The 12937-nt window shown below is 38.7% G+C and overlaps 1 protein-coding gene across 1 annotated transcript in view; it reads left to right on the plus strand.

Moving 5' to 3' along the window:
* The window catches only part of dync2i2 (dynein 2 intermediate chain 2), a 36584-nt gene that overhangs the window by 888 nt on the left and 22759 nt on the right, over positions 1 to 12937 (plus strand). The window lies entirely within an intron of this gene.

A 12937-nucleotide genomic window follows, 5' to 3' on the forward strand; every position in this document is an offset into this window, starting at 1 on the left:
GATAGAACTTAATAAATTTCAATGAGCTGTAGATTTTAAATTAGTAATGGCTTGGATTCGTACTTGATATTCTTCTTCGGCCCTAGAAATACATCCCGACTTTGCTGCTGCAAATTCCCTAGCCAGTGAATTAGTTTGTTAATTTCTCTGTAATATCGTGCAAAGTTTTAATCAAAACCCTTATCCAATAAATTCCGGGAAATATAACCCTACTTTGCATTAATTTCTGAGAGGGAAAAGTATCATGATTATTCATTCAGACAAGTGTTATTGGAGTGAAATGCACTTTTCCCACTGATTGTTGATTAGTTTCATTTAGATAGGGAAATATAATCAAAAAATTCATGTTATTATTTCAATATTGTGTAATATACTAGTAACAGTAGCATTTGTATTCAGTGAATGTGTTCTTGTCCTTGATATGAATGTGCATAATGAGTGGATTAGAAAGTATTTTCATATATGTCACTGCTTGAATATCCTGGAAATACACATCTTTAAAGTATTTCATAAGTCTTACATCAGTTATATTCCAGCAAGTCCCTGTATTTGACAGATTTCTGCCTTGTACTTATTGAATGGCTGGTATGAATTTAAGGAGTATTAAGCCAACCTCTTCTTTGCCCTTCCAGATTAATGTAAAACAACTTGGCTCTTCTGAACCCTGATACAGTGATCAATATTTATCCTTGAATTGGCATTTGCTAAAGCAGATAATCTTATCAAATTTAATGTGTAATCTTATTTTACAATCATTGGATTTGGTATTTTCTACATTCTGGTATTGATAACACAAGATAAATTTCATTGGCTGTAAAGAATTTTGGATGGTGGAGGTTGTGAAAGGTGGATATGTCTTTTCTGGTCTAAGCTTAGTAATTCTAACAAGGTATGCAGTGATCTGGGAGTTAAATTCTTGGACTACTGATCGAGAGGTTTGATTTAACAATCTGGACACGTGGGTTCAAATCTCAAAATGGCTTCTGTGGAATTTGTGTTTCAAAATTATGATGATTTTGGAAAAATAATTTATCTTACTGATGATGATCATGAAAACCATTAAATTGTTGAAAAATCTATCTGACTGATCTTCTGTAGGAGAAATCTGCCATCCCTATCTAGTTTAACTTCCGCCTGAGGTCAAACTATGATTAATAATGACTCTGAAATGGACAAATAAGGCTCTCTTGAATTACCACTTCATTTACAAAAAAGGGGGAAAAGTTTTATTGATAGACCACCTGCTATAGATCTAGGGATTAAATTTGGGTACAGCAAAGTTGCTTCCAGCTTGCTTGACTTTGCAAAGCTCTTAAACATCTAGCAAGTAATGTCTAAATTGGGAAAGCTGTTAAACAGACTGGTCAGGCAATAGGCTGACGTTGTTGCTCATAGGATCCCGCAGATGATATCTTGCAGACAAGGTGCTGTGATAATCCCTGGGTACTGGCACTGTGGTATTTAAGGCAGAACAAGGATGACCTGCAGACTCCAAATCAAGTAGAAGCCTCCTTCTGATTACTAGATATTATCTCAGCTGATGAGTCCGCCTCCATTTCCAGTAGATGTGCTGTGATTAGGGATATCAGTGTTCATCACCAAGAGTAGCTTGGAAGCACTAATTAACTTTTGAAAGACATGGTTGCCAGAATGCAGTGAAAAATATTACCGCATCCTCCCCATTCTTCTTATTGCCAGCGCATCTGTCTGATAACACTAATAGAAGTGACCATAGTACAGTCTTTGTGAAGACAAAGTCTCATGACTTCTCAGCAGAGACACCATTGTGCTGAATAAGATGCACAGAAGACAGATCTAGCACCTTGAACTGGAGTTCCATGAGTTGCGGCATCAAGAATATTCATTACTATAATCTATAACCCCCCCATGGCTGGCATATCGCTTATCATTACTGTCCAGCCATGGATCAGTGTGGAGTGCAGAGGGGCATGACAGGAGCAGCTGCAGGAATACCTACAGATGATGAAATGCCAACTTAATGAGGCTCAAGTATACTGAAAAGTTGCACTGCACTGGACTATGTGATCTTGCAACCAGTGGATGGGATCTAGTAATGAGTAGGTGTGGGCAATTAAATATGAATAAGAAGAGGCTTCAAGAATCTCTTTGATGGTGGGGCTTGCTTTGAGCAAAAGGCAAGGCTGAAAATATTTCATTATGTTGCATAGATATTCCATGGTAGTTTCCTATTGAGGACCCCACAGGCACAAGCCAATCTTCAGGTCATTTATTTCTATCTGTGAGACCAAAAAAAATTAAAATTATTGACAGAGTAAAGGAGACAATGTATCTGCTGTAGTGCACCTGACCAAAAAGTGGTGGATATGGCCTAGTCCATCACAGATAAAGCTCTTCTCACTATTGAGCACATCTACAAATGTACATGAAGTGTTGTCACAGGAACGCATTATCCATCATCAGAGACCCTCACCATCCATGTCATGCTCTCTTCTCGCTGCTGCCATCAGGACTCTCAGTACCAGGTTCAGGGACAGTTATTATCCCTCAACTATCAGGTTCCTGAACCAGAGAGGATAACTTCACTTGCCCCATCACTGAACTGTTCCCACAACCTATTGACTCACTTTCAAGTACTCTTCATCTTGTGTTCTTGTAATTTGTTTATTACTATTCTCTTTCTGTTTTCATAGTTTGTTGTCTTCTGTACATTGGTTGTCTACCCTGTTATTGTGGTCTTTCATTAATTCTATTAAGGTTATTGGATTAATTGAGTATGTCTGCAAGAAAATAATTTTCGGGGTTGCATATGTACTTTGATAATCAATGTACTTCTGACTTTGAGCCTGTGCTCCTGAGATAGCTGTGCCTTGGACCACTTAAATAACTTGGACCACTTAAATAACTTGGACCACTTAAATAACTTGGACCATGCTGGTTCAATATTGTTATGCACAACTTTGACATCTGCCCATCATTGTGGAAAAGTACCAATAGGCCTCAAATGGAAAACATTCCAATTGTTGGGGTTGTATTTTTCACAAAGAACGTTGGTTGTGGTAGTTAGAGGTTAATTATACCCCCTCTAGAACTTTATATAGAAGTTCTATAATGCATTATCCTATACCTATCCAACCCCAGTTAACTTCTGATGTGATTGTCCTGAATTTGAATAAGCCATGTTTGCTCCTCAAATCCATATCTTTTTACCAGAAATAACTCAAATATTTCAACAATTAAACAATAAATTTCCCTTTATATGTTTGACACTATTGGTTGATTATTAAAGTATGGTCTTTTCAAATGTAGATTTGGATTTTTTTTCTTGTGGCTTTTGAAAGTTCATTCTTCATTTGAGTATGACAGAAGGAAAGAGGAAAGGGTAGTGTTCTGTTGCAGCTATCTCTTAACTCCAGTGTTATTAATGTAGAGTTTGCACATTCTCCCTCGTGGCCACATGGGTTTTCTCCCGGGGCTCTGCTTTCCTCACACATGTCAAATATGTGGGGCTCATAGGTTAATTAGCTGTTGTAAAGTGCTTCTTGTGTGGGTGGCTGGTTGGAGAACTGGTTATATTAATGGGTATGTGTAAGAGAATAGATTTGCAAGGAAATTATTGGAAGAATAAGATTCTCTGAGAGTCTGCATAGATCTGATGGGCAAAAAGTCTGTCTCTTGGGTCATAAATGAAAGAAACAAAGCAACAGGTGTCAAATGTGATTATTATTGGCACAAGCAATACTCATCTGATTTTCTTTTTTTTTATATTTCAAGAATTGTTTGTTTTACTTCATGAATATGGCAAACTGTTGATCGACAACTTTTATAAACCTACTGATTTCTATGGTTATCTTTTCTGTATTGCTTCACACCCCATGTCTTCTGTAAAAATGCTACTCTCTTTTCTCAGTTTCTTCATCTCTGCCACATCTGTTCCCAGCAAGCGACTTTACATTACAGGACATCAGAGATGACCTCTTTCTTCAAAAGAATAGGGTTTCCCTTCCTCCATCATTGCTGCTCTCACCCATATCTCCTCTGTTTCCCAAACATCTATGCTCACCTCATCTTCCCTTTGCCTCAACATTGATGTTGCACATTCTCCCTCGTGGCCACATGGGTTTTCTCCCTGGGCTCTGCTTTCCTCACACACGTCAAATATGTGGGGCTCATAGGTTAATTAGCTGTTGTAAAGTGCTTCTTGTGTGGGTGGCTGGTTGGAGAACTGGTTATATTATTGGGTATGTGCCAATGTTGCCTCTTGTCCTTACCTACCACCCCTTGAGCCTCCGCATCCAATGTGTCATGCTCCACAACTTCCGCCACCTCCAAAGGGATCCTACCACCAAACGTATCTTTACCTCCCTCCCCCTCTACTTCCCTTCCATGATTTCCTTGTCCATTCATCCCTCCCCACTAATCTCCCTCCAGCACATCACTGCAAGTGGCCAAAGTGCTACACCTGCCCATTCACCTCCTTCCTCATCTCCATTCAGGACCTCAGATGGTCCTTCCAAGTGAGGCAGTTGTTCACCTTCAAATTTGCTGGGGTCATCTGTTGTGTCTGGTGCTCCAAATGAGGCTTTCTCTACATTACTGAGACCCGTTGTAAATTGGGGAACCAAAAAGTGGAACGTCCTGGTGGCCTAACATTTTAATTCAAATTCTCTTTCCCCTTCCGATATGTTGGCCCAATGCCTCCCTATGCACCAAAATGAGGCCACTGTCAGGGTAGAGGATCAACTCCTTGTATTTTGTCTGGTCTAGCAACACATTGTATTCTGTCTGGGTAGTCACCAGCCTAATGGCATCCTCTCTTCTTTTCCCCACTCTGGCCTCTTACCTCCTCTCACCTTCCTGTCACTTCCCCTGCGTCCCTTCCTCCTTCCCTTTCTTCTATGGTCCACTCTTCTCTCTCCTATCAGATTCCTTCCTTTCCAGCCCTTATCTTTCCTACCCACCCGACTACAGCTATCACCTTCTAGCTAACTCATCTCTTTGCCCCATAGGCATCTTCCCACTTCCTTTCCAGTCCTGAAGAAGAGTCTCGGCCTGAAACGTCTACAATTTATTCATTTCTGTAGATGCTGCCTGACCTGCTGAGTCCTCCAGCATTTTGTGTGTGTTGCTTATGTCAAATTATGTATGGTTTTTATACATTTAAGTTTAAATTGTGAATATATTGAATAGAGTTGAAGCAAAACATTATTTAATTCATTGTAACTACTGGGAAAAGTAAGCCATACACTTTTGGATATCCTCAGTGGTGTTGGATTTTCCCTTCCATTGATTTGGTAAGTATAACAATGGCCCCTCAAGATAAGCAAAATACTTTTGAATGAAAGACCCACAAATACAAGTTTCTTTGATGCTTTTGTTTGTGAAAATCTGTTTGAAAATTTGATGGGCTGGGATGACAATGAAAATTTACAAATTTTAACTTCCTTTTAACCCCAAACCACGCTTTCTTGTGCTTAAAATTACATAGGGCACATACAATTCCAGCATTAATTAGATTTTAAAAATTTATTTCCACTGATTATCTTGTTAAGTACACAAATTCCCCAGTCACAATCTCCTCCATATTCGTCATTGTTGGATTGGTGTTGTATAATAGTGATCTGATAGAAACTAGTCTGGTAAACATTAGCAAATTCAATTGTGGTTGAAGTATCAATATCTGGTTATGTATTGTTAACATTGTGCATATTTAATCTGATTGGCTCTCAGAAGTAACTATGATTGTCCTCCCTGCAAAAGAATTTGTGCACTGATGTTCTAGGATATCACACGCTCAAACAGTACTTTCTGGCAAATCAATCAAAGCAGCAATGTTGATTTCTCTAGCTTCCGTTAATGCCCCTCCTCCCCATTTTACCCCATGCCTTATTTATTTATTTATCTATCTATCTATCTATCTATCTATCTATCTCTCTTCTCTCCCCCCCCCCTCTTTTTTTCTCTCTGCCCCTCTCACGATCACTCCTTGCCTGTTCTCCATCTCCCTCTGGTGCTCCCTTCCCCCTTTCTTTCTCCCTAGGCCTCCTGTCCCATGATCCTTTCCCTTCTCCAGCTGTGTATGTATCCCTTTTGCCAATCACCTTTCCAGCTGTTAGCTTCACCTCTCCCCCTCCTGTCTTCTCCTATCATTTTGGATTTTCCCCTCCCCCTCCCACTTTCCAATCTCTTACTATCCTTTCTTTCAGTTAGTCCTGACGAAGGGTCTCAGCCCGAAACGTCGACTGTACTTCTTCCTATAGATGCTGCCTGGCCTGCTGGATTCCACCAGCATTTTGTATGTGTTGCTTGAATTTCCAGCATCTGCAGATTTCCTCGTGTTTGCATTTTTAAAAGCAGCAACATCATTGTGTTTGGTTTTGCAATTTGTTTCCTTGGATTGTTTTTTATTTTTGACACAGTCCCAAACAAATCTGAGATAAATTTTCAAACATATTTGAACTCCCTGATAGTTATTTGAATGCAACTTCATTCTACTTGCCTCTTCAGTGCAATGCAGAATCAGAATTGGGTTTATCACTGACATGTCATTGAATTTATTGTTTTGTGGCAGCAGTACAGTGCAATAAGTAAAACAATTACTATGAATTACAATAAGAAATTTGTATAAAACAGTGCAAAGAGAGAGCGAAACAGTGAGGTGATATGTCTCATTCAGAAATCTCATGATGGAGAGGAAGAAGCTGTTACATTTTTAAAAAAAAAGTAAATAAATTTGGAATGTGTATCTTCATACTCCTGTACCTTTGATGGCATGTCCTGAATGGTGGGGATCCCCAGTGAGGCACAGTCTTTTGGAAGATGTCCTTAACAAAGAGATGGTGGACTGTTCATTGGAGCCTCCATACCAGTCGGTGATGCAACCTCTCGGAATATCTGCACAGTGCATTTGTAGATATTTGCTAGAGTCTTTGGTGATGTAACAAATCTCAAACTCCTAATGAGGTATAGCTGCTGCCTTCGTGATTACGTCAATATATTAGGCCCAGGATAGATTCTTTGGAGCCCAGAACTTCAAACTTCTCACTGCTTTTTCCACTGCTGACCTGTCAATGAGGGTTGGTGTATATTCTTCTGACTTCCCCTCACTGAAGTTCATGATCATTTGGTTGGTATCACATGCTGTTTTGTGACACAATTCAACTGATTGAAATATCTCACTCTTGTACATCTTCTCTTCATTGTCTGAGATTCTGCCAATAACAGTTGTATTATCATCCAGTTTATAGATGGTGTTTGACCTCTACTTAGCCACAAAGTCATGAGGGTAGAGGGGTAGAGCATTGGGCTAAGCATGCATCCTTGAAGTGTGCCTGTATTGATTACACTGGACAACAAAGATTTTGCTTCCTGAATACTTTTGGGTTTATCTTGTGTATTTTGGGCTGCAAATCATGAAAATCACCATGAAATTTCCATACCATGCACAATTTTTAAAAAATTGCTGGTATTTGTTATTTCAATTCATAATTCAAGTCAATTAAAATGCTGCCCACAATGTAAGCTGAAATGTTTTCTATCTTGTCCTGGCATGCCTGGGCAGGGTGGTTGCTGCATGGCAGGATAGGTTTTAGAAAGGCTGCTGCTAGGAATGCAGCTTGGATACACCAAATACTGTTGTTTCATTTGCGAGTGGGGCAACCATGGTAAGGAATCTCATTACATTAAAAGGATTGGCTACTCCATGAGCAGTTGGTTCCAGGGCAGAAAGTTTGGCACATGAGCCGCTTGTAGACCCATTGAAGATATTTTTGCCTCCTCTTCATATAAAACTGGGGCTCATGAAAAAATTTATGAATGTGATGAGCGAGAATGGTGAAGGATTTCAATATCTGAGACAGATGTTTCCCAAAAGTACTGATGCCAAGATTAAGGAAAGCATTTTTGCTGGTCCACAAATCAAACAGGTTATCAATGACAGGCAATTCAAATAACTTCTAGTGGGACTGGAGAAAATCACATGGAAGGCATTCAAGGATGTTGTTGAAAAAATTATTGGCAACTACAGAGCACCAAACTACATGCAGCTGGTTGACAACATGCTTCAAGCATACAAACCATGAAGTGCAACATGTCACTAAAGGTTCATTTTCTATATTCCTATTTAGATTTATTTCTTGCAAATCTTGGCGCTATCAGTGACGAGCATTGTGATAGGTTTCACCAGGACATTGCAGTCATGGAGAAACAATATCAGAGCAACTGGAATCGATCAATGCTGGCTGATTATTGTTGGACACTTAAGCAAGGAGCCTCAGTCACTGAGTACAAATGAAAATCATCAACAAACCATTTTAGCTTAGTCAAACTACCTGTATTGCAAAGCATTAGCACCGTTATGTAATTAAACACATTTTATTCAATAAAAGTTAATTTCCTGTTTCTCCAAATTCCTATGTGATACTAATAGTCTGAAATTATATTTGTGTTCAGCTTCAAATGGCGTATTATAACCAAAACTTTTCTGAGGAAGCAACACTTTTGAAAAAATTTGTCCAGTGTTATCAGTGAGGAAGAGATGTTATTTCTGATCTACACTGACTGTGGTCTCCTAATGAGGAAGTCAAGGATCCAGTTGCAGAGGGAGTACAAAGGTCCAGATTTTGAAGTTTGTTGGTTAGTTCTGAGGGGATGATAAGTGTTAAATGCTGAGCTGAAATAAATATATAGCAGCCTAACCTAGGTGTTGCTGTGGTCCAGGTGGTTCAAAGCTGAGTGGAGAGCCAGGGAGATTGCATCTGATGTGCAATTTAGTTGGAGTGGTCATTGGATAAGTGGACTTGTAGTTAAATGAAGTCAAGTTCTCTATGGCTTCATCCATGATCTTCTCAATGATTTATTTGAAACTTCATTAAGTCTGCACTTGTCTCATTCATTTCGAAAGTGAACCTAGAAGTTTACTTTTTTACTTCCCATTAATTCCTTGATCAGCCTGGTTTGAAGATGAGGACTGGCATGTTCATGCCATTTTTTCATTAAGTGATGATCTATGAAATGTGGACACACTAAACTGCAAATGCTGGAAACCTGGGGCAAAACGGGGGCTGGACGAATTCAGTGGTCAGGCAGATCTACGAAGGGAAATGGGCAGTTGATGTTTTGGCATTAGAGCCTTTATTCTTAAAATGTTGCAGGGTGGTGGTGCTGGAAGATTACAGCTGAAAAGTTCAGAGTAACATTTATTATCAGAGTATGTATTTGGCACTACATGCAACCCTGAGAATTTTTTTCTTGTGGGCATACTTAGCAAATCTATAGAACAGTAACTAAAAAACAAGATCAATAAGCAACAAACTGCAAGTGCAAATATAAATAAATGAGTATGAAATAGCAAGATGAAGAGTTCTTAATGTGGTTGTGGGAACACCAGAAATAGAATGAGTGTAGTTATCCAGAAATAGAATGAGTGAGTCCTGAGGCATAAGGATATTATCTTTGCTCATTTCCACAGTCTTGTTCTCCCTGACGGCAATATTGATATTTCAATCTCTGTGATGAAAAGACACTCACTTTTCTAAGATGGGCTTTAAATGTTATATTTTCACACTTATTAAGACTACTTGTTTTTACCTCTTTAACTTTGCTGCCTTGTCTTAATTCACCTGTTTCTGAAGTTGTTGACTATAAACCTGTTTATTCCAATACATTCAAACCCTGTGTAAAATTACAGGGCTTATGAATTAGGACCAGAAGTGGACCACTCAGTTTCTTTGAGGCTGCTTTACTATTTAATAAGATTATGATTGATCTGATTATACCATGAACTCAGCATTCTCATCTACCCTTGGTACTTCTTAAATATGTTATCAGAATACACAGTATGTACTTCTACCCTAAAATGTTCAAAGAATTGGCTTTCATCAACCTTTGGAGAAGAGTTCCAAAGACCTCCAAACCCTCTGAGGTCCTCTTTCTTATGAGCTATGCCTCTCCTATTCCTCCAAGTTGAAACAGTGGCTCCACTAACTCATTATTCTGCTACAAGAGAAAACATACTCTTCATATCCATCTCATTTAAGATTGCTTAGGATTATATATGTTTAAATCAAGTACCTCCTCACTTATCGGAATTCCAAGGAAAACTAGCCCAGCCTATTCAAACTTTCCTCGAAAGACAACTTGCCCATTCCAGGCATTTGATGAAACTACTCAGAATTGCTTAAAAGAAACTTGCATCCTTCCTTGGATAAGGAGATCAGTACTGTGTATGTTACTCCGTGCTAATTGCCTATAAAACTAAAGCACCCTATATTGTTGTGAGGAGAGCTGGATACAGACATTTATTTTGTTGGCTTTCTTAACTGTGTACTTTCTGTACCTGTATATCAACCTTCAGCAAGTCTAACGCTAGTCTTCAGCAAAACACTAACGTTTTCAGAATCCTCTGCACCTTTGAGATTTGCAGTCCCTGGCATTTCAATAAAATGGTTTATTCTTCTTCCAAAATGGACTGTTTCGTGTTTTCCCAAAAATTGCCCAGTCTCTTAATCTATCTATATTCCTTGGATGTCTTTATCCAAGTTATTTATGTAAGTTTAGTAAGTTGAGGTCCTAGCACAGATCATCATGGCACACTCTATATCTTGCTAATCAGATAAAGACCCATTTATGCTGACTTTCTTGTTAGGTGACCAATTTTCTATCCATGTCATGTTATTTCCTACACAATGAGCTTTTATTTCTGCATTATCTTTGATGCAACACTTTATCAATACTCTTTCTGTAAATCCAAGTATTGTTCATCCAGTGGAGTCCCAGTATCCACAGCGCATGCTATTTCTTCAAAGGACACCAATAAACTGGTCAAAAAGATTTTCTTTTCATAAAGTCATTTGCTGGCTCTAATATTTCCTTTGTGATCATCTTTATTAATTCTGGTGGAGTTTAAGCTTGCTAGAGGCTTGGGAGCCTCTACCCATGGAAAGCTGAAGTGGAAACCAAAAGCAAGGGTTTTGGTGAGGAGGTGATTCAGGGAGAAAAGACTTTTGAAAAGGGCAAAGTGTACAAGCATAAGAGGGCAAAATAATAGGACAATGAAGATAAAATGGGGATGTAGAGAGATGCAGTGTAGACATGGGCCTTTTAGCCCACTAAACCCACACCAACCATTAACCACTGATTTGCACTCATCCTGCATTAATTCTGCTTTCATTCTCCCCATATTTTCATCAATTCCCACCTGATTCTACCACTTATGGAGAATGTGGAAACTCTACACCAATTGTATCCAAACTCAGGACTGAGCCTGGGGCTCTGGTATTGTGAGACAGTGGCTTTATTAGCTGCAACACTGTTCTTGCCAGATTAGGCTAGCATGCTTGTTTTTACTGGTGTGCATTAAAAGTTAAATTTGGTTTGCTATGTATAATATGAGCATGCAGTGCCTGCTACATAGGCTAGTTAGTGAACCATGTGAGAGTATGGTCTGGTGCCACTAGCAGAAACTTGGCACAAAAAATGGCTGGGTTGGGCACTGTATATTCTTGGATACTGTGTTCAGTAACAATGGGGGTGGGAGGGATAAAAGAAGAAGGATGGCAGTATTGATTAAGAGAACATTACAAAGCTGGATGAAGTGTAGAAGGTTCAAAGGTGGATTCTGGCTTGTGCATTCTCCCTGTGATTGCATGGGTTTCTTCTGGATGCTCCAGTTTCTTCCCATAGTCCAAAGATGAATGGGTTGATAGGGTCGTTGTAAATTGTCCTGTGATTAGACGAGGGTTATATTGGGGGCTGCTGGGTGGCGCGACTTGAAGGGCTGTGAGGGCCTATACTGTGCTGTATCTCAATAAAACAAAATAAAGTAGTTAGCCAAGCAACAGCAGAGGGAGCATAATGTATTCTATAGGCCTGTAACACATAGGAGAAATATTGAGTAGCAAATGTGCAAAAAGACTATTAAGAGCAAATGCTTTGGATAATTATGGTGACTTTTTAATTAATAGTATTTGGGTCTGAGGGTGAAGAATTTCTAAAATGTGTTCAAGGTAATTTTCTGGAGTATTATTCATACATTTTCTTGTAGACCAACAGTTGCTTTGTTAACTTTTTAAACTTGCAATGATTATTTTGTTTTCTGGCTAGCTTTATTTTGCAATTTTACTTTCTTAATCTTAAGTAATTCTTTGATTTTTCTTTATTCAGTCTTTTGATCTATATCTATCTTTGTGCAACTATAATATTCCTTTAGTTTAATACTGTAACTTTTTAAGTACTCTTGAAATGTTTATTAGAATATTTGATTCTGAAAGATCACTTTCCATGACAGCCTCAGCATTAAAATTGACCAGTAAACATTCCTGCCCATTTTTAATTTGTCCCAAATCTTGTACGTTTTGAAACCCTAATTTTACCTGTCTCGAGATGCAAGCCTCAATTTAAAAATTCAGTCTTCAAATCCTTTTCTATGCTTCTTAGCAAAGCCTCCTCCCCTTTTTACTTTGAAAGATATGTTGATTATTTACTACCCTCCTGTTGAGAAGAACATTTATTTGTATTTTTTTGTTTTCAGTTTAGTATGCTGCACCATATGTGCTTTTGTCTCTCAGGGAGACTTGGTTAACTGCTTTGTAGAATCCATTTGTTCAGTCCAGGAGTGTGAACAGGCATCCAATTACCTCTTCATTTAATTTTGTTCTTTTCCATTCTGATGCCTTTCATTGGCTTTTAAAACCTAAAAAGCTCAGTATAAGCTTTTGGGGGTGTAATATTTTTGGTTTTCTTGCATAAGTGAATAGAGAGAAGTGTGCTAAAACAAAATATTCCAGGTAGTTTGTCTCAGTCTCAGTGCAGTGTTTGGGTACAACTTTATATTGGATGACAGAACTAAGTTCTTGAAGATACTCTTCACGTGAATGCCTTTCAGGAATAGTTCCTCATTTTTCAACTAGTTGGGATACGAAGGATTAAGATCTGCATGCTGCAGCTTGATGATTGAAAT

Source organism: Hemitrygon akajei, chromosome 7 (assembly GCF_048418815.1).
Source record: "Hemitrygon akajei chromosome 7, sHemAka1.3, whole genome shotgun sequence".
NCBI lineage: Eukaryota > Metazoa > Chordata > Chondrichthyes > Myliobatiformes > Dasyatidae > Hemitrygon > Hemitrygon akajei.